Here is a 6,060-nt window from a genome sequence, read left to right as displayed (position 1 = left end):
GAATTTCCTAAGAGTAAGAAACCCCTTAGAACAAAACCCACTGGGCCTTGCTTGCTGCCAACCTTCCTGGCTTTCTCCCATTCCCCATGGTATTTGGACAAGTTCCTGGCATCCATGCAAAACTATGAGCTACACTGGAAACTTCGGTGGTGACTTTCTCTATTCCTTTCTCCAAAGACTCCTCGCTTTTATTTGCACTAGATAGCCATGCTGCTTTGCTTTTACAACTAGGGCAGCCTTTGCCACCACCATCGTCATCTGATGTGTTGGACACTGCCTGCCTGCCAGTCAAGCCAGGTCAACACAGGTAGGCAGCAGGCAGGAACAATCACAGACCCATGTATATGTGTGGGTGAGTGATGTCTTCTTGATCCACAACAGTGTTCAATCAAGCTCTATCACTGACAGCTCGCCTACTATCATTGGTTTGCGTAGGATGAGGCAACTACGGGGCAAAAGTACCAAAATAATAAAAAAAAAAAGTTATTTCCATCCTCACAGCTTTGCAAATACATTTATTATCAGTAAAAGGCTGGATTTGCTGCAAGAGAGCACATGGCTTGGCAAAAAGATATGGGCTATGTTCACTGAATTAATTACATTCAACTACATTTTCCTGTTGTTTCCTATTTGGATCAGATTTCAAGGATTACTATAGGCTCTTTGACATTTCTGGTAGTTTTGAATGCTCTAAAATGTTGTTGTAGGGTGTTTTTTATGACGTGTGCCAGGTTCAAAGACCATCCTTGGCAACCTACCTTCTGAAGAATCAAGAAGAAATGAGTACTTGTTCTTGTATTACAAAGGATCAGAAAGGCACTGTGTTTTCTGATGGGAAGACCAGCTATAATAGGCAACCCCAGCCATTGCCACAGTGTTCTCTATGGGCATCCTGAGAGGAGATGTCAGCAACATTTAAGGATTGAATAATAAGTACTTTAGTCAACATCATATTGAATTTTACAAATGTTATCACAGTACTGGCTATTATGTGATAAGTGAAAACAATCTAAGGTATAATACATACAGTTTTCTTAGGAAAATGTTAGTCAGCTTTTCCTTCTGTCCACATCATTCAATTGTTTTTTCCCAAAAGGCATCTGCAGGAAAGCGTTCTCTGTTTAATAGGACATATGATCCTTGGGGCTACATGCCAGGTCTTTTATCCAAAAGTATTTCAGGCATGTATTTCCTTAGAAAAAGTAAGGAGCTTACTGTTAAAATGCACTGAACTCACTTCATAGTGATAGAGTTATATAACATTCTCAGTATTATACCTTCTGCTTATTCAGATTATTGGAACATTATTCCTTTCAACTGAATGACTGGAATATTAATTCATATCCCCTTCTTGAGCTGGTAGTGGTTAACTTCTCACAGTGATACAGTTTGGGGAGGTAAATGTAAATCTGAGAACAATTCATCCTCTTCTTTACGGGAGGAAAGTGGAGAAGAGCAAGCAGGAAACAGCCTAAGGCAGCTGTACACAGCAATAGCAAGGAGATCCTGAATGACAAAACACCTGCTGTCCCCTTTCCCATAGGGCCAGCCACTTACTCACTGGCAAACATATCCTGCACCAACACCTGAAGTTTCTCTCGCATGGTCAGAGGCTGGGGTCTTAACAGCATCATCATTGTTCTTGCCTCTGCACAAGCATGAAGAGGTTTGGTTTAAGATGTGACTGACTTGTAGCTGCAGAGGAACAGGTAGTCTCATAAGTCTTAAGGTTTCTGGGCCTATCATGACAGGTATGTAAAAAGTCTTAAGATGAAAAACAAAAACAAAAATATCATCCTAGCACCTGCTCTACTCTCTAAAGAAGCTCTACAGAATTCTATAACCTAGCGCTTTCCACTTGCCTAAATGGAGCATAGTGAACACAAAGAGGAAAGTTATTATCCAGTACATTCCATGCTAGCAATGAAAGGTTATACTCACTAAAATTTGGATCTGCTGCCTTTAACTTGGAATGGCATTCTTTGGTGCTTCCTAGACTTGCATCATTGCACAAGTTTGCATACTACAAAAGAGAAAGTGGCAATGACAGCGAGCGTAACATTTCGGAGTCCACAACTTACCTGTTAGATTTGACTTTAATGAGCTAATCAACTCACTTGTTATGGGAAAGAACCACAGGGGTACACGTACGCACACACATGAAGACACTAACAGAGTGATTGCTTAAGCATTTTTTCCTCCAGAAACAAAACTAAACAGAGCTTCTTTCTCATCTTCCGGATGATAACAAGAAACTGTCTGAATGGCCAGACCCAGGGGGTGGTGATCAATTGCACAAAGTCCATTTGGAGGCTAGTGAGTAGCAAAGTGTCTCAGAGAGTCTCGTTCTGTTTAATATTTTCACTAATTATCTGAATGATAGAATAGAGTGCATCCTCAGCATGTTTGTAGATGGCACGAAACTGAGATGAGAGGCTGATTCACCACGGGGCTGTGTTGCCATCCAGAGGGATCTGGATAAGGAAGCTCTCCAAAGGAACCTCGTGAAACTCGACAAGTATTTAGTCCTGCATCTGGAGAGGAACAACTCCATGTATCACTACATGCTGGAGGCCACCAAGATGGAAAGCATCAGGCAAAAAAGGACTTCAGGGTTCTGGTGGACACCATGTTGAACGTGAGTCAGCAGCGTGCCATGACCACAGAATAGGCTAATAGTATCCTGAGCTGCATCGGATAAACTATCTATCAGCAGCAGGTTGGAGGAGGTGATCCTTCCCTTCTACTCATCCCTGGTGAGGCCACACTTGGAGCGTTGTGTCCAGTTCTGGGTTCTACAGCGAAAAAGATATGGATATCCTAGAACAAGTCCAACAAAGGCACATGAAGCTGCTGACACTTATAGATGTCTTGCCTGTGCTTTCCTACACTCTCATTTCAGGGCACACCTCACAACAGTTCTCACAGATGCCTGTTTACAAGTGAAATTTATACATGGTTGTGTAGGTAATTTATACCTGTTTGCTTATGGAAATGAAGTTTGTAGAAAGACGTAATGTCTTTTTCAAGACCAAAGATGTAGTTAAAAATAATCTTTTCGTCAGGAGCCTTTCTTCAGGCCTTAAATCAGAGTGATTCATCAGTGTCACAGAGTGGGCCATAGGGGGTTAAGTGACACAACTTACATTTTTCCTTCTAGCTTACTCTGACTTAGGAACTTGCCATGAATTGGAGATATTGCTGTTAACACAGAGCTATGGTAACCCTGGTAAAAAAAAAACAATAATGTTATTTCTTACATTCAATCAGTAGAGGACAGGCTTTAATTACATTAAGGATGCATGAGATCTATGCACATGGTTTACATCTGAATATGTTTTACTAACTGTTTAACTAACCTGGAAAGTGAATTTAGCCAAATCCTGTTTCATGTGCCAGTTAGGAAGGGAGTTAGAGGCTTCAGCTCAAGCTGCTCCGTAGTGGCCTTACCTTCTTGGACCCTGGCCTCTTCCCAAAAGTTCTTGTTAAATCAGATGCAAATGGCGGACAAAAATAAGAAAAAAACAAGAGGGAGAGAAATCAAGTTACAGTTAGCAGAGAATCTCAGTCAGTATGCCTGCACTTCTGTCACTACGGGTAGAGAGTTACTAATGGTGCAGGAGCATGTACTGCTGTCACAGAGCAGTCTCTAGAGACACCTGGAGGTCACTCAGCACTCTGTAAGGTTTCCTGCATGTAACTCATTAAGGAATTGTATTTTCTTGGTTGGGTAGGTGAACAGTTGGGTAGGTGAACAGTTACCTGATTTGTTTCTGCTAGCCCTTGTGTTGGGTTCTGGGAGCCCCGGAGGTGATGCACTCTGATCAGCTCAGCCCTGAGCTCACAGAGATCACAATACCAGGCCACCACGGTGCCTGTAGGCTGTGAAGGCCAGCTCACAGCACTGCATCTGAAGAAGGAAAGAGGCAGTCTGCTGAGACTGCAGTTCACAATTACTTAGACAGTTGCTCATTCCTTGTTGAAATTTGGTGACCAGCAACATTCATTTTAGCAGCTGCAACTAATTTCAGAAGACTTTTTCTCTTCCAGAGCCCTGCATGGATGAGAGGGACAGCCCTTCACATCACAGAATCACAGAATGGTAGGGGTTGGAAGGGACCTCCAGAGATCATCGAATTATAAACATTAATAAGATCCCCTCTTGGTCTTTTTTTTCTCAAGGCTGAACAAACTCAGGTCGCTCAGCCTTTCCTCTTAGCTGAGATGTTCCAGGTTCTTTGTCATTTTTGCAGCCCTCTGCTGGACTCTCTCCAGGAGATCCCTGTCTTTTTTGTACTAGCTTATAACCGGACACAGTACTCCAGGTGAGGCCTGATCAGGGCTGAGCAGAGAGGGAGGATCACCTCACTTGACCTGCCAGCCACGTTCCTTTTAGTGCGACCAGTTCAAAACCATGTGGGTTGCAGTCTGTGAAAGACGATTTTCTGAATCCCTCTGTTTATTCTCCCTGGCTCAACGCTCCCTTTGTGAGGCCTTTTTTGGTGATAAGACTCTATCGGAGTACTGGGAATTATCTAGGGGGGCGAGTGGTGGTGTCACTGTGCCACAGTACTTGTGATTGTAGAGATAAGCAGAAGGGGGACAAGGAGCCCTTTTTGGGGGCATGACTTGAATGAGCCTCCCACTGCAAAAGGAAATAATGCTTATACACCAGAATAACCTACAGTGTATTGTTTGTTAGATTTATTACTGTCACCAGTACTGGTTTGCAGGCCTTCGGTTAACACGGCGCTGCCCCTTTAAGGAGCACGGGGCGCGTCCCCGCGGTGTGACGCGTCGCAGTCGAGACGGAAGCGGCGCGAAGCCGAGTTCCGCAGCACAGCGTTGGCTCCCAGTTTTTAGTAGTCACAAGGCGGCGTGGGTGCCGGCTGCGTGCCCGGGCTCTGAAAAACGCTGCCGCTTTTCTCCCTGGCGGCCGGGATCTGCGGGCCGCGATCGGGGAGGACCTTGGGATCCCGTCCCGAGGAGCGGGCCTCGGGGCGCCGCGGCGGAGCGCGGGCGGCAGCGGCAGGACGGAGCCCCGCGGCAGGTGGGAGAGAGGGGCGCTCGCAGCGGGGCGGCGTGCCGCCGCGGTGCCCGGCCGCCAGCGAGAGGGGTGCGGAGGGGCCGAGCCGGAGAGCGGCCTGCTGCGCGGCAGGGGGCTGCGGTCACAGCTCCCTCCTGTTCTGCGGGGGATCTGCGTGCGAACGCTCTCCCTGTTTGCGATAACGTAGCGGCCGCGGGTTGCTTCTCCTCGCTTGAGGCTGCAGCTGCGGGACGCGGCCCTGAAAAGGATTCCCGGAGAAGTGAAAGGCGGCCCGAGGGCAGCGTGCGGCGATGCTCGTGGAGGTGCGCGGAAGAGGAGCTGGAAGGAGTCTGGAGGAAACCTTTGTGTCCTCTGAAACCTGGGCGTTTCCAGTATAAGGCTGCACCCAACCGGCTGTGCTTTGGCATCGCGGCTTTGCACTGAGAGAGCCGCAGAGCTGCGGAGACAATCGGGCACCCGGCTCCTCTGTAAAAATGAGGAGGAAGCTGGAAGTTTGCAAGAGATTTGAGAGACAGTTGCACAGTTTCCTTCCGAATTCGCTCTGAGAGCACCCAGTAAGTATCCCCGTGGCTCAGTAATGTAAGAAACGGCCTCTGCTGCCGGAGAGAGTTTGGTCGGCTCCGAGGCACTTGAGCAGGTAGGAGTGTCGTCTCTGGCTGCACTGCAGAATGCCGTCAGAACTGTTGTGTCTTTGGTGTAACGGACGGAATAATGCCTTCTGCTGTCTGTCAGACCTCTGTGCGTCTGTGAACCTAAGACTTAGGTTTGTGTCCTGGTAATCGTTACCCCAGGCAGGTCTGTGCGTTGTGGAGTTCCTTCCACCAGGACTTTCCCCCTGCTCTAATTTTACCAATATACCAACTTGGAAGGACCAGTAGAAGTGAACCAGTGCAAAGACAGCTCATGTTGATTTCTTTCTCTTAATTGGTGTGGAATACAAGTCGTACTGATACAAACCCCTTTTGACAAACTAATTCTGTGTGAGGGTGCTACATTAACTGTACCCTTACCAT

Source organism: Meleagris gallopavo, chromosome 1 (assembly GCF_905368555.1).
Source record: "Meleagris gallopavo chromosome 1, MGAL_WU_HG_1.1, whole genome shotgun sequence".
Taxonomy (NCBI): domain Eukaryota; kingdom Metazoa; phylum Chordata; class Aves; order Galliformes; family Phasianidae; genus Meleagris; species Meleagris gallopavo.
This window is presented reverse-complemented; position numbering follows the sequence as displayed.